The sequence below is a fragment of the Ascaphus truei genome, unplaced genomic scaffold (assembly GCF_040206685.1).
Source record: "Ascaphus truei isolate aAscTru1 unplaced genomic scaffold, aAscTru1.hap1 HAP1_SCAFFOLD_812, whole genome shotgun sequence".
NCBI lineage: Eukaryota > Metazoa > Chordata > Amphibia > Anura > Ascaphidae > Ascaphus > Ascaphus truei.
The window spans coordinates 16,797-31,270 of NW_027457148.1; positions in this window are offsets into that span (position 1 = coordinate 16,797).

Genomic DNA, 14,474 nt, shown 5'->3' on the forward strand with positions numbered 1-14,474 from the left:
GAGGTAGGGACAAACGATCGTCAGGTACTGAGTCCAGACCAGCAAGCTCAACCACGGGAGGATCCGCTGATGTAGTATCTGCGGACGAGGGCCACTGGATAGGCAGAGTACCGGACCAATCAATGCGTGGATTGTGGAGTTGAAGCCAAGGCAATCCTAATATAATTAGTACGGAAGGGGATTGGAAAATGTCAAAGACAATTATCTCCTTGTGACCATCAGCCAGGGTCAAGGTAAGAGGAATAGACTCCCAGAGGATGAAAGCCGGCTGGAGTGGTCGTCCGTCGATGGCCTCAAGGCCAACTGGGCTCTTCCTTCTGACCATGGGAATTTGATTATCCAATGCGAACTGCTGGTCCAGGAAATTACCGCCCGATCCAGAATCGATGAATGCTTCGACCTTTACGACAAGGTTGGGACCCTCCAGCGTGGCTGGTAGCATAAACTTTTTTGGGAGAGCTTCGGAAGGACAGGGGTTAGGAGAAACAGTACCCAGTAGAAGCCCCTCTAGCTTTACTGGGTGTGCCCGTTTCCCGGCTTCAAGGGACAATTCTGGAGATGATGTTTCGAGGAGGCACAGTAGAAACACAGCCTGTTCTGGCGCCGCCGCGGTCTCTCAGTTGCCTGGAGTTGTTGACTGCCGACCTGCATAGGTTCCGATGCCTCCCGCTCAGGGTGATGAGTTCCTCCAGGGACGTAGGCCGGGCGTGCGTAGCCAGATCGTCTTTCAACGTATCTGAGAGTCCGTGCCAGTACGCCGCGGTGAGGGCCTCATCATTCCATTGTACTTCGGCGGCCAGCGTACGGTACACGATGGCGTATTTGGCAGCTGAATTTCGACGCTGAGAAACATGGAAGAGGGAGAAGGTGGCTATCTCGCGCCGTGCTGGGGTATCAAACACAAGTTGGAATTCACGTCTGAATAAAGTATAATCTTGCGTTATTTCGGATCTACGCTCCCATAGGGGAGAGGCCCAGGCAAGAGCGTCTCCGGTGAGCAGAGCGTAAATAAATATAAGCAATTTTAGCACGGCCAGTCGGAAACAGAGAGGGGGACATTTCAAACTGCACCTCACATTGGTTTAAGAAACCGCGGCAGTTGAGGGGGTTCCCATCATAGCGATTCGGAGAGGGAATCCGTGGGCCAGGGCTGGCGTAGGTAGTGGCCATTGTTGGCGCAGAAGCCGTGGAACCCTCCTGAAGGGCAAAGGTGGCCAATTGCTGGGAGACAGTGGACAGCTGATCGCTAACAAAGTGTAAGGCCTCTATGGTAATACTTGTACCTCAGGGGGGTCTGCGTTTGTTGGCCTCTGCATAATGTCACGCCTGTATGCCCGCAGACCTGGCAAGACCCCAGTACTGAGGTGGGAACGGTATGATACCACACACCCACAGCAGTGGGAGCAAGCCCGGAGTGTGATATGGTGTTGCTGGGCCTGTTGGAAGAGTAGTTAGTGTATACGTGCAACGCTTGGGGATGTCCGTAAGAATAGTCGTGTCCGTGTGCCAATGTTGAGGAGTCCAGAGGTTAGAGTCGTCAGAGTATAAGCCAGGTCCTAGGAAGCCAGGGGTAAGCGAAGTAGTATGCTTAGCAGGGTTCAAAGGGACACCAGAGAGCCGAGTAGTCCAGGGTAAGCAGGGGTCATAGCCAGGGAAATCCAAGGTAACACAGGAGCAGGAAATCACAGGAACACGGAGGGAGCACAGCATAGGTCAGGTACACACAGGGAAACAGAAACTATGCAGAGCGGGGAAGAAGTGGACCGACAGGGGTTATAAAGAAGGGCATACCAATAGGAGAGAGGGGAGGAGTAGAGATAGAAGTGGGAGACGACAGGGATAGGACAGGGAGAGAAGAGGAGACAGAAGGGGCAGTCAGGGGAATGGCCTGTAAGGCTTGGGAGGCGGACACCTGGGGAACAGGATAAGAAGAGCCTGTGCGCTGCACAGGTTGCAACACAGAGCGGGACCGCATGGAGCAGACTGCATGAGGAGCACGGAGCCCAGAGAAGGGGGACGCGCGCGCGACACATGAACGCGAGATGGCATGCAGCGGCAGGGAGGATGAAGCAGGTGAGCCCGGGGGAGTATTGGCGGAGCGTGTGCGCACGCCCTCCGTGGGCTGAGGGAGCGCACGCACCGGACGCGTCACCAGGCGTGCAGAACGCCGCGCCGTGGGCACCCCGCCATGAGGAGGCCACGGGACGGATGGCATCACGGGAAGGTAAAGGAGCTACCGTGGGGAAGAAGGAGCGGGGAGGATCAAAGCAGGGACTCAGGGAGCGCGTGGGAATGCGAGACCTGCGGGTAACGCGCTGCGGCAAGGGGAGAAAGGTAGAAGATGAAGGAGAGAAGTGGGAAGGAGTAGAAAGGGTAACAGGAGATGGGAGAGAGGGACAAGGAGAGGAAGGAATCTCCTGAGTCGTCACACTCTCTCGCTCTCTCTCTCTCACCCTCTCTCTCTCTCACACCCTCTCTCACACCCTCTCTCACTCTCTCTCTCACCCTCTCTCTCTCAACCTCTCTCACCCTCTCTCTCTCTCTCTCTCACCCTCTCTCACTGTCACGGTAACTTATGACAAGATATAATATACACCAAAAATACCTGGGTTGAACTGAACACGACTAGACGTCCCGTGAAGGGTTGTCGCCCCGGCTGGGCGGGAACCATCAGAGGATGCCGCTAACTGGGTCATCTTTTCCACAGCTCGGGAGCACTTGCCCTGAGAGGCTTCTTCGCCCGACCGCGCACGGTCCGGACCACGGGCATTATTGTGGTCCGCTGATGGGCAGTGATAGCGCAGCGGCGCCTGCCGGAGCTTCTCCGCCGCTGGTGGACTACCCCCCGCAAGAGGCTGCTGAGTCCAGAGCGGAGGTGCTCGATCGCCAGGCTCATTCCGGAGCTTCTCCGCCGCCGGTGGACTACCCCCCGCAAGGGACTGCTGAGCCCAGAGCGGAGTTGCTCGAGCGCCGGGCTCATGCCGGAGCTTCTCCGCCGCCGGTGGACTACCCCCCGCAAGAGGCTGCTGAGTCCAGAGAGCGGAGGTGCTCGATCGCCAGGTTCATTCCGGAGCTTCTCTGCCGCCGGTGGACTACCACCCGCAAGGAGCTGCTGAGCCCAGAGCGGAGTTGCTCGACCGCCGGTTTCTGGGAGGGGGTAAGCGGGTCGGTGCGGCACCAATGCCATGAACTGGGTCCACTTCGCCGGGAACCACGTCTTGGCCAACGCACACACCAGTGCTAGCTCTTTCATGGAAAATGGACGGGCCGCCGCAACGGCCGTTACCTCTACTGTTGCAAGACTTCCGTGGTCTCCGAGACCACCCGCTCCCTCCCCAAGTCTCTGCCGTCCCGGAGCTGGGTCCATTCCCTGCTCTCCGGGCGGTTTTATGGTTACGGCGGCTGCAGCGGTGGTTCTTTGCTCAGCCGGCTGGGTTTCATGCTCACCGATCGCCGTCTCTCAGCCTTGCCGGCTGCAGGTTCCCGCACCGACTTGATGCACTCCTCCAGTCTCGGTGCCCGGTTCCAGTCACATGGATGGCCGGCACTTTGGTTCTGGAGGCAATGCTTCTCACAAGTAGGGGAACAGTGAGGTGGTGCCATATCATGTATTATATGTTGTACACTGTGTGTCCAATATCTTTAGTCTTAGGAACTCGCAATTCACCTCGAGTTCCAACTGTATTACAGAGTCCCGCAGTAAACTGTAATACAGGTTCAGTTCAGTCCTGCCGCTGCCACCAGTTTATTATAAGCTTGTCACGGTAACTTATGACAAGATATAATATACACCAAAAATACCTGGGTTGAACTGAACACGACTAGATATGATAAAATATCATTTATTCCTTAATGAAGGTGAACACACAAGATATACAAATAACAGACAAAATATGCACTTACTTGAGGGTTTTGAACAAGAAAGCCATCAGGATACAGGATTGACAATTTCTTCCATAATACATGTTCAGGTGTAGTCCTCACGAAAAGCACAAAAGACACAGAGTATAGGCTGGGCACTGGTTTATATTCAATCTCCAGTCTATACCTTACTATTGAGTGTAGGCAATTGGAGAACAATTACCTGCACCCAATCTCTCCTTGCCACCTCACCTGAGGGCATCGTAATACCTGCCCACTGGGTGGGTATTATTCTAATCAGGGGGCTTATTTCCTCAGCCCCCCCCCTCCCACACTTGCTCAGCCTTAAATACAGTTATTTCCCATTGAACACAACCTAAACCCAACCCCTGTGATAAATCAGTGGTGAGGTTGACAGTTTTCCCCAGAGTAAAACTCCCACCCCAGGACGTTTAAAAACTGCTTTTCCTATCTAAATAACTTCATAACTTCAGTACAGTAATACTTACTGGCACGCAAGACATATTAATACATTCCGGCACGCATAACGCTCCCAATGAGACTAAATATTACCGTGTAATACTACAATGAAGAGAGATATTAATATATGTCTCTTAGTAAATGCTAGACATCATGTGTCTGTAATGATTATTATTTGCGACTCGGTCCCACAGATACACATATGTAATTTTTAGCATGTTCAGCCGAGGACATCTCATGATATTCTTATATTTAATAAGGTCACTCATTCTGATATCTTCTTCTGTAGACGCACCCCTGGCCCCCATAGAACACCTTGTCAAGAAATGCTTTGAAGCTGAGCCTCCTGTGTAGAGAACGTTTGTCACAGGTGCTATATTTCACACCCAATGCTCCAGACCTGGGTCCTAGATGTCTCTACCAGCAATATACACTTGGCCTGCAAATTAGGTATTAACATACACCAAACTCCCTCAGTACTTTTCACACCCAACTTCAATCAAGCCTTTTGAAGCCCAGATATTTCTGAAAAGACACCACACATATTTGTATTTTCCTAAAACTGTAGCTCATTAACCCCTTAAGCCTCCCGCATCAACCGCATCAACCCCAGTGTGTGTGTTGGTGCAAACACTGGGATGCAACAATACATTTTTACAGGGGAATTAGCAGTTGGATTCTGAAGCAAGGTAACACATTACTGGACCCCAGTCCAGTTAACCCCTTGCTTCCCCAGTGAGAGCAGGGGGTGGCCAAATGGGGTGTAACCCCTTTAATACCGGGCCAAACCCCCTCTCCCATGACACTCACCCTCTCTCTCTCACCCTCTCTCTCACACCCTCTCTCTCTCTCTCACCCCCTCTCTCTCACCCCCTCTCTCTCACCCTCTCTCTCTCACCCGCTCTCTCACCCCCTCTCTCTCACCCCTCTCTCTATCACCCTCTCTCTGTGTCTGTCTCACACTCTGTTTCTGGATCTCTTATTTACCCTATATATCTTAACTGCCCTATACTACAAAGAAATAACCGATACTGCTTTCTTCCAGATCTGACTCAAGCTTCACATGGAAGACATCGGAACCCCCCCTAACCCAGAAGACACATTGCGGGAATGAGGGTACCTGGACATTGAGGGACTGCGGATCAGGTAAGATCCAAGGCGGGATTGCTGCTTTAGATATTGTGAAGCGGGGATGTCCAGACACTGGTTAAGGGGTTCAGGAAACTAGTCATTCACACCTGGCTTTCATTTCTAGATCGACACACACACACACACACACACACACACACACACACACACACACACACACACACACACACACACACACACACACACACACACACACACACACACACATCACACACATCACACACATCACACACGTAACAAGGACTAATTGTAGTATAATGTAATACAATAAATACATTTATGTCAAAAACGAATGTTGTTCTGACTAGGAATTTATTAAATGTATTTTATTTATATATTTTATTTTAAAGCGGTGTTGGGGCGGGACTAGGGTTGGGGGCGAGGTTGGGTGCGGGACTAGATGGCGAGTAGATTTTTTGGTTGGGCGAGTAGATTTTTGGGTGATTTGTCGAACACTGATTATACCTATTTATCAGATGTGGTTATTTCATTTAGATTATACAAGGGCTCAATTTTGGTATTGGGTTATACTTGTTAACTTTGATGTATTGATATATTCATCATAGTTTAGGTATAGTACATATATAGGAGTGGTACAGATGGGATTAATCAATTCCATTGTATATTTTCTACTTACAGTAGATCAAGGATTGTATTTATTCACATTAAATGAATTATTAAGCTTATATATATTAACTCCAAATTTTTGATCTCAGATGATAATGATTATTAAATATTAGGTCGTTTTCAAATGTATATTGATTTAATATTTTGCAGGTCCATTAATTGTTGTTTCTATGTTATGTGCACATGTGATATTAAAAACAACAAAACAGGCAGCGCTACCCACAATAGTATGACAGAGTATATATTACCTTATGTATAAATGACCAAACATGCATAAGGGGCTGCCCAAGATACAAAAAACTGACCCCCTGGTCAGAACTATAGTATGGAAAGGGAAAGTATCTACTGGCGCCAGTAGATACTTTCCCTTTCCACATGTGATATTAGGTTCACAAGATTAGTTTCAAGTACTGATCAGGTTCTACACTTGAGACCTTAATGCAATTATTTACAAGATTTACTATTTTCTTAATATATACTTAATACAGTATAAATAAATAAATAAATATATACATTAAGCATGGCTGTCTATTAGTTTAGACTGTTTTTTTCTGATTTTAACTCATTGTATGTTGTTGTGGTTATGATTAACCCATTGTTTGCTGTTTGTGATTTTCTGTCCTGTGTATTCACTGAGTGAATTTCTTGTGGCACATCCCCTCTCACAGCTGTTGGATATCACAATCACGTTGTGATTGCCAGGTATTTCAAATGGGTGGGGGAAGATGACTATAAGAACATCACTCAGAGACTCATATTCACTCTCTGATAAAGCACCCTGCGTGTGAAACATGTTAGAGTGACTGTATCAGTGCTTTTTTGTCCATGTTTTTATCTAAATAAACCCCTCTGATTATTCATTCATCCCTTCGCTGTGCACTGGTTTGTCCCCTGCTGGGGAGTTGTTCACAGACCTCTGTAATTGCCTCATATAACTACATTACCTCAGTAACTGCCCCATATATCTATTTTACATCAGTAATTAACCCACTCATTACAGTTTTATATTAAAGATTGCCCCTCTTATCAATTTTACCTGAGCAACTTCCCCTTATAGCTATTTTACCTCAGTAGTAACTGACCTTCATATCTATTTTACCTCAGCAACTGTCCCTCAACAATTTTACCTCAGTAATTGCCCCTCATATCTATTTTACCTCAGTAACTGTAGCCTTCATATCTATTTTACCTCAGTGACTGCCCCATATATCTATTTTACCTCAGTAACTGCCCCTCATATTTATTTTACCTCAGTAACTGCCCCTTTCATATCTATTTTACCTCAGTAACTGCCCCTCATATTTATTTTACCTCAGTAACTGCCCCTTTCATATCTATTTTAGCTCAGCAACTGTCCCTCAACAATTTTACCTCAGTAACTGCCCCTCATATCTATTTTACCTCAGTAACTGTAGCCTTCATATCTATTTTACCTCAGTAACTGCCCCATACTGTATATCTATTTTACCTCAGTAACTGCTCCTCATATCTATTTTACCTCAGTAACTGCCCTTCATATTTATTTTACCTCAGTAACTGCCCCTCAAATCAATTTTACCTCAGTAACTGCCCCATATGTATATTTTACCTCAGAAATTACCCCCTTCGTAACAATTTTTACATCAGCACTTGCCCCATGTAACTATTTCACCACAGTAATTGCCCCTTGTATCTTTTTACCTCAATAACTGCAGCTCATATCTATTTTACCTCAGTAACTGCCCCCTTCATATCTATTTTACCTAAGTAACTGCTCCATACAGTATGTATATTTGACCTCCAAAATTACCCCCTTCATTACAATTTTTACATCAGCACTTGCCCCATATAAGTATTTTACCACAGTAATTGCCCCTTGTATCTTTTTACCTCAATAACTGCCCCTCATATCTATTGTACCTCAGTAACTGCCCCTCATATCTATTTTACCTCAGTAACTGCTCCTCATATCTATTTTACCTCCGTTACTGCCCCTTTCATATCTATTTTACCTCAGTAACTGCCCCTGATATTTATTTTACCTCAGTAACTGCCCCTCACATCTATTTTACCTCAGTAACTGCCCCTCATCAATTTTACCTCCGTAACTGCTCCTCATATCTATTTTACCTCAGTAACTGCCCCTTTCATATCTATTTTAGCTCAGCAACTGTCCCTCAACAATTTTACCTCAGTAACTGCCCCTCATATCTATTTTACCTCAGTAACTGTAGCCTTCATATCTATTTTACCTCAGTAACTGCCCCATATATCTATTTTACCTCAGTAACTGCTCCTCATATCTATTTTACCTCAGTAACTGCCCTTCATATTTATTTTACCTCAGTAACTGCCCCTCAAATCAATTTTACCTCAGTAACTGCCCCATATGTATATTTTACCTCAGAAATTACCCCCTTCGTAACAATTTTTACATCAGCACTTGCCCCATGTAACTATTTCACCACAGTAATTGCCCCTTGTATCTTTTTACCTCAATAACTGCAGCTCATATCTATTTTACCTCAGTAACTGCCCCCTTCATATCTATTTTACCTAAGTAACTGCTCCATACAGTATGTATATTTGACCTCCAAAATTACCCCCTTCATTACAATTTTTACATCAGCACTTGCCCCATATAAGTATTTTACCACAGTAATTGCCCCTTGTATCTTTTTACCTCAATAACTGCCCCTCATATCTATTGTACCTCAGTAACTGCCCCTCATATCTATTTTACCTCAGTAACTGCTCCTCATATCTATTTTACCTCCGTTACTGCCCCTTTCATATCTATTTTACCTCAGTAACTGCCCCTGATATTTATGTTACCTCAGTAACTGCCCCTCACATCTATTTTACCTCAGTAACTGCCCCTCATCAATTTTACCTCCGTAACTGCTCCTCATATCTATTTTACCTCAGTAACTGCCCCTCACATCTATTTTACCTCAGTAACTGCCCCTCATCAATTTTACCTCAGTAACTGCTCCTCATATCTATTTTACCTCAGTAACTGCCCCTCATATCTATTTTACCTCAGTAACGGCCCCTCACATCTATTTTACCTCAGCAACTGCCCCTTTCATATCTATGTTTCCTCAGTAACTGCTCCTCATATCTATTTTATTTAGTAACTGCCCCTCATATCTATTTTACTCAGTAACTGCTCCTCATATCTATTTTACCTCAGTAACTGCCCCTCATATCTATTTTACCTCAGTAACTGCCCCTCACATCTATTTTACCTCAGTAACGGCCCCCTCATATCTATTTTACCTCAGTAACTGCCCCTCTTATCTATTTTACCTCAGTAACTGCCCCTCACATCTATTTTACCTCAGTAACGGCCCCCTGATATCTATTTTACCTCAGTAACTGCCCCTCATATCTATTTTACCTCAGTAACTGCTCCTCATATCTATTTTACCTCAGTAACTGCTCCTCATATCTATTTTACCTCAGTAACTGCCCCTCATATCTATTTTACCTCAGTAACTTCTCCTCATATCTATTTTACCTCAGTAACTTCTCCTCGTATCTATTTTACCTCAGTAACGGCCCCCTCATATCTATTTTACCTCAGTAACTGCCCCTCTACGTTTCGCGCAGGGGAAGAAGCGCGTTAATCGCGCGAAACATATGTCGGGTCGGACGCCACACGAGTGACGTCACAGTGGAGCGGCGGCACATAGGGCATATGCGGCTGATGCGGACTCATAGCAACCACTTGTAGCTGGAATCACGGCTTTTGTACATTTTCTCGTTGTTGTTTGGGTTCGCTGCAACCCTTATTCGTATAGGCAAAGGCTTACAACCGATACAGGTGATCCATTAGGCCGTGTGTTATCAGGGTATTCACACAATTCCATTACAGGCAACGTATGGCTCATATGTTTGATGCGGATCTACAACAGCCCCACCGGCTGCAGCAGGACGTTTACACTCCCCCTGTTTCTGTTTGGGTTTGCCGTAACCCTTATCTGTATAGGCAGAGACTGATACATATGCGGGTGACCCAATAGGCTGTGTATGTTTAATATTCAATTGCAGGACGTCCTGCTGTGCTTCAGTAGCTCTTTAATTTATGCACAAACAGCAGTCAGAGAAGAGACCTGATGCACACTTATAGTTCATATATATTACCTGGGCTACTGTATTAATCAATACTGAGTCTATTACTACTTTTGGGGGGTGACTCTGTATATGTGTTGCAAGTTTAAGTGTTGCTTTAAACAGATACTATTAATGCAGTCAATTTATCTGTGTCAGTTGATGTGAAACCAACATCATTGTATGTGTTTATAAGACTAGCAACATTTTGCCTTTAAAATACTTATACCGCCAGCCTTTGTAAACGCAGGAGGGGAACTATAGTCTCTGACTACAATACTACAGTAGTGAATTAATCAGAGATTCCCTTTTGTTCCCACTCCCTCGCTCCCACATTGGGATTTCTAACATTTTAGCATTTATTTTAATGATTTAGGGGCCTATGCAGAGAGCAGCGGTAAGGGGAATAGCGGCATTTTTTGGAGAAAAATGCCTGTAGAAAGGCAGGTACTGGCGAGTTTTTAAAAAAAGCGCCATTTTTTTTTTTTTGCAAATTTCGCCGCGCGGCTGGAGAGAACCTAAATCTCTCCAGTGTTGAAAACTGCCGTATTCAGAGAGGCGCGATCGCCATCTAGTGGCTGTTCGCGCCAAAAAAATGGCGCGATTTTCAACATTTTGCTTCTCCAAAAAAATTTGGCAAGAAGCTGGCGCTCGCCGGCCGGTGGGGGAGAAAAAAAAAAAACGCGATTTTTTTCCCACAAGTTTCAACAGCGCTCATATCGCTGGTTGAAACTCTCCATACGCAGACAGCATTCTAAATGCAGTTTTCGGACCTTTCTGCATATGGAGAAAAAAACTCTCCATTAAAGCTACTTTTTATTCCCCTCTCCAATTTTAAATAGCGCTGCTCTCTGCATGAGGCCCTAAGGGCCTCATGCAGAGAGCAGCGCTATTTAGAATTGGAGAGGGGGAAAAATTTTAGCTTTATTGGAGAGTTTTTTTCTCCATATGCAGAAAGGGCATAAAACTGCATTTAGAATGCTGTCTGCGTATGGAGAGTTGCAACCGGCGAGATGTGCGCTGGTGAAACATGTTTGAAAAAAGCGCGTTTTTTTTTTTGTATTTTCCCTCTCTCTCCAGCTGCCGGAGGTAATTGTAGAATTTCTCTCCATGTTATTGGCGCGAACAGCCACTAGATGGCGATCGCGCCTTTCTGAATAGGGACATTTTTTCAACTGGAGAGATTTACCTTCTCGCCGGTCGTGCAGGGAGTTTCAAAAAATAAAATAAAAAAATGGCGCTTTTTTTAAAACTCGCCAGTACCTGCCTTTCTAAAGGCAGATTTTGCCAAAAAATGGCGCTTTCCACGATAACGCTGCTCTCTGCATGAGGCCCTAAGTGTCATATTTTGATGTATTAAATCATTTTTTGTTTTTCGTCGGTTCCTTACTCTGAGAAGGATTTTCTGTGCAGCCTTTGGCAATTAGGAAGAACACACCCATATTTAGGTTAAGAGTGCAGTTAAGTGGGGTTCTTTACTCAATATCTTTTGAGATCTCGTGGTTATATATGATATACCTCCATGCACCTACCTCATTACGTATAGGACTGTAATAATATATATAGGTGAGCGGTGGAATTTCTCTTCTATGGGATGTAATCCCTGTCAGCACATTCAGGGGAGGCGTATGATTCATTTGATATGTCTAGTTTTTTGTTTTTTGAAGTTGCCAGGCCAGTGGAGGAGAGGCTTTACTGCCATCTTCATAATATCTTTGTTCTGTTAGAAGTAGGGAGTGTTCAATTTGGATCTAGGTCTATTTCAAGTCATTGTGTTTTTAGTTTCTTACTTTTTGTGAGTGTACCATCAGCCCTGTCACTGAGACAATCTTACTAAGGCTGAGTCCATAGAGATTTCAGCCGTGCAGAGGCGCGCTGAGGCTGAGGAAAGCGGGTGCTTTCCCTGGCCTTAGACCGCGCGCCGTCAGGGGGCGTGTCGAGAGGGGGCCTGTGACGTCACAGAGCTGGTTCGCCCTCATTGGGCGAACCGCTCACGTGACCAGCCCTGCGCTCCGGCGAGCTCATAAACTAAATTTTTGTTAAGACACACGCTTCCGCAAGCGTGCGCGAGCCCCTGCTAAAGCCGCTCTCATTGAGGCTGCAGGGGCTCACTGCCGAGCAGCAGCGCTCCTAAGCGCTGACCATGCCCGAGGCCCATGACTCAAGGAGCTATGGTGTAATAAACATTATAGTCAAAGTTGGCATTTAAATTTTTTATACTGTTCCACATATCTTAACAATAACGATATCTTACAAATAGCAGACAGGGAGTTCACTTTATTCACAGTTAATTGTCTATATGTCATCATTATAACATCTATTTAGTGATTTAGGTAATAGTTGATGTTTTGTCCCAGGATCACCGAGTAGAAACAGAGAGCTCAACTCATCTCCTTTTCCAGCACACACAGTCCTACTTCAGTTTCTGAACCTTTATTGGAGGGGGTAAACAGAAAACATAAGGGGACATGTGTGTAGCAGAATAAGGGGGAGATTGAAAAGACAAAGATGTCACAGGTGTCAGGGCGTGCTCACCACAAACGAGACGGGACCGCGGTGCTGAGGTGGGATAGGATATAACGCCACCCACAGCCACGAGGGCACGTCTTGAGAGTAGAGTGGTCTGGGAGTCCGGATCGGGGCAGGAGAGGTACGGATGGTAGACGGTGCTGATTGCAAAGTCCGGGGTTAGAGATAAGGACGTAATCGTTTACCGTTTGCCAGGATCGGGATTCCAGAGGTGCGGAGAGTCGTGTTGCCGTATGCCGAGTTCGGGATGCCAGAGGTGCGGGTAGACGTAGCGGAAGCCGGTTCGGTACACGAGGAGGACTGCAAAAACAAAACAGGACAAGACAGGACTAGGGAGGCAGAGAGTGATGAGAACAACTGGTTCTATGCTCAGCCAACGAGTCAGTGACACTGTTAGGTATATATAGGAGAGCGGGTCCAATGGCAGCGCAGCAAGGTAGGGGTGTGTGGAAGGGCCAGGCTACGGCAGGGATAGGTCCAGCATGAGTCCCAGGGGAGGAGCCATAAAGCCCAGTAGTCAGACTGCAATTGATTGCAGCAATGGTTTGAGGTGCTGTGCCTTTAAGGGGTTGGTGCGGCTCCGTGTGGCCGCGCCTCTGTGTAGTTGTGCTTGCGGCCGCGTGACCGAGCGTAGCCGCCGGCCCGAGAGTAGAAGAGGAGTTTTGGCGTGCGCGCGCGCGCCCACGTGGAGCAGTGATCGGCGTTCCGGAGAGAGGCTGTCTGCGTGCCGCGAGAGGACCCGTCGAAGCTGCCGATGAGTGAGGAGCACGCCGAGGGTGGCGTGACTCCCAGACCCTTAAAGTACCCCCCCTTCAGGGGCGACCTCCGGGCGTCCATGAGATGGCTTGGAGGGATTCTTACGATGGAAAGCCTGGACGAGTCGAGGCGCGTGGAGATCCCGGTGGGGAATCCAGGAACGTTCCTCTGGTCCAAACCCCCTCCAGTGGACCAGGTATTGTACTCCACCTCTGGAAATCCTAGAATCCAGGATAGCCTGAACCCCGTACTCCTGTTGACCTTGGATCAGAAGAGGAAGTGGAGGAGACGTGGTCTTAGAAAAGCGAGGACTCTGGAATGCTGGTTTAAGCAATGATATATGAAAGACTGACGGAATCTTCATCGAGGGTGGAAGGCGTAGGCGATAAGCCACAGGATTAATCCTCCTGACCACAGGAAAGGGACCGAGGAACTTAGGTGCTAACTTCATGGTAGGAACCTTTAGTCGGATATTCCTGGAAGAAAGCCAAACCCTGTCTCCTGGGACGAATTCCGGAACCGGGCGTCGAAGGCGGTCTGCCTGGAGTTTCTGTCTCCCTGTAGCCACCTTTAAGTTCTCCTGAATCCTCGTCCATAAGTCTTTCAGCTGGGAGATGCGCTTGTCAACCGCTGGTACTCCTGAGGATAGAGGGGAGAAGGGTAGGCGGGAAGGATGAAAACCACAATTTATGAAGAAGGGAGATTCTTGAGTGGAGTCATTGCGAAGGGAGTTAAGAGCAAGATAATAAAAAATGCACAAATGCACAAATGCACAAATGCGCACCAGGGATTAGTGGAAGGTAATTTATTAAAAATACACACAAACTCTGAGGGGATCCAACCCCACCTCAGAACAGCTGTGCAGCTGGACGGCTAAGTACTACCCAGGAGAACACCTGATGGTGACTAAACCCTAAGCTGCACAGTATACAAATACAGTAAAATTTATATAAAAACACATGAAAGAAAAAAACAAA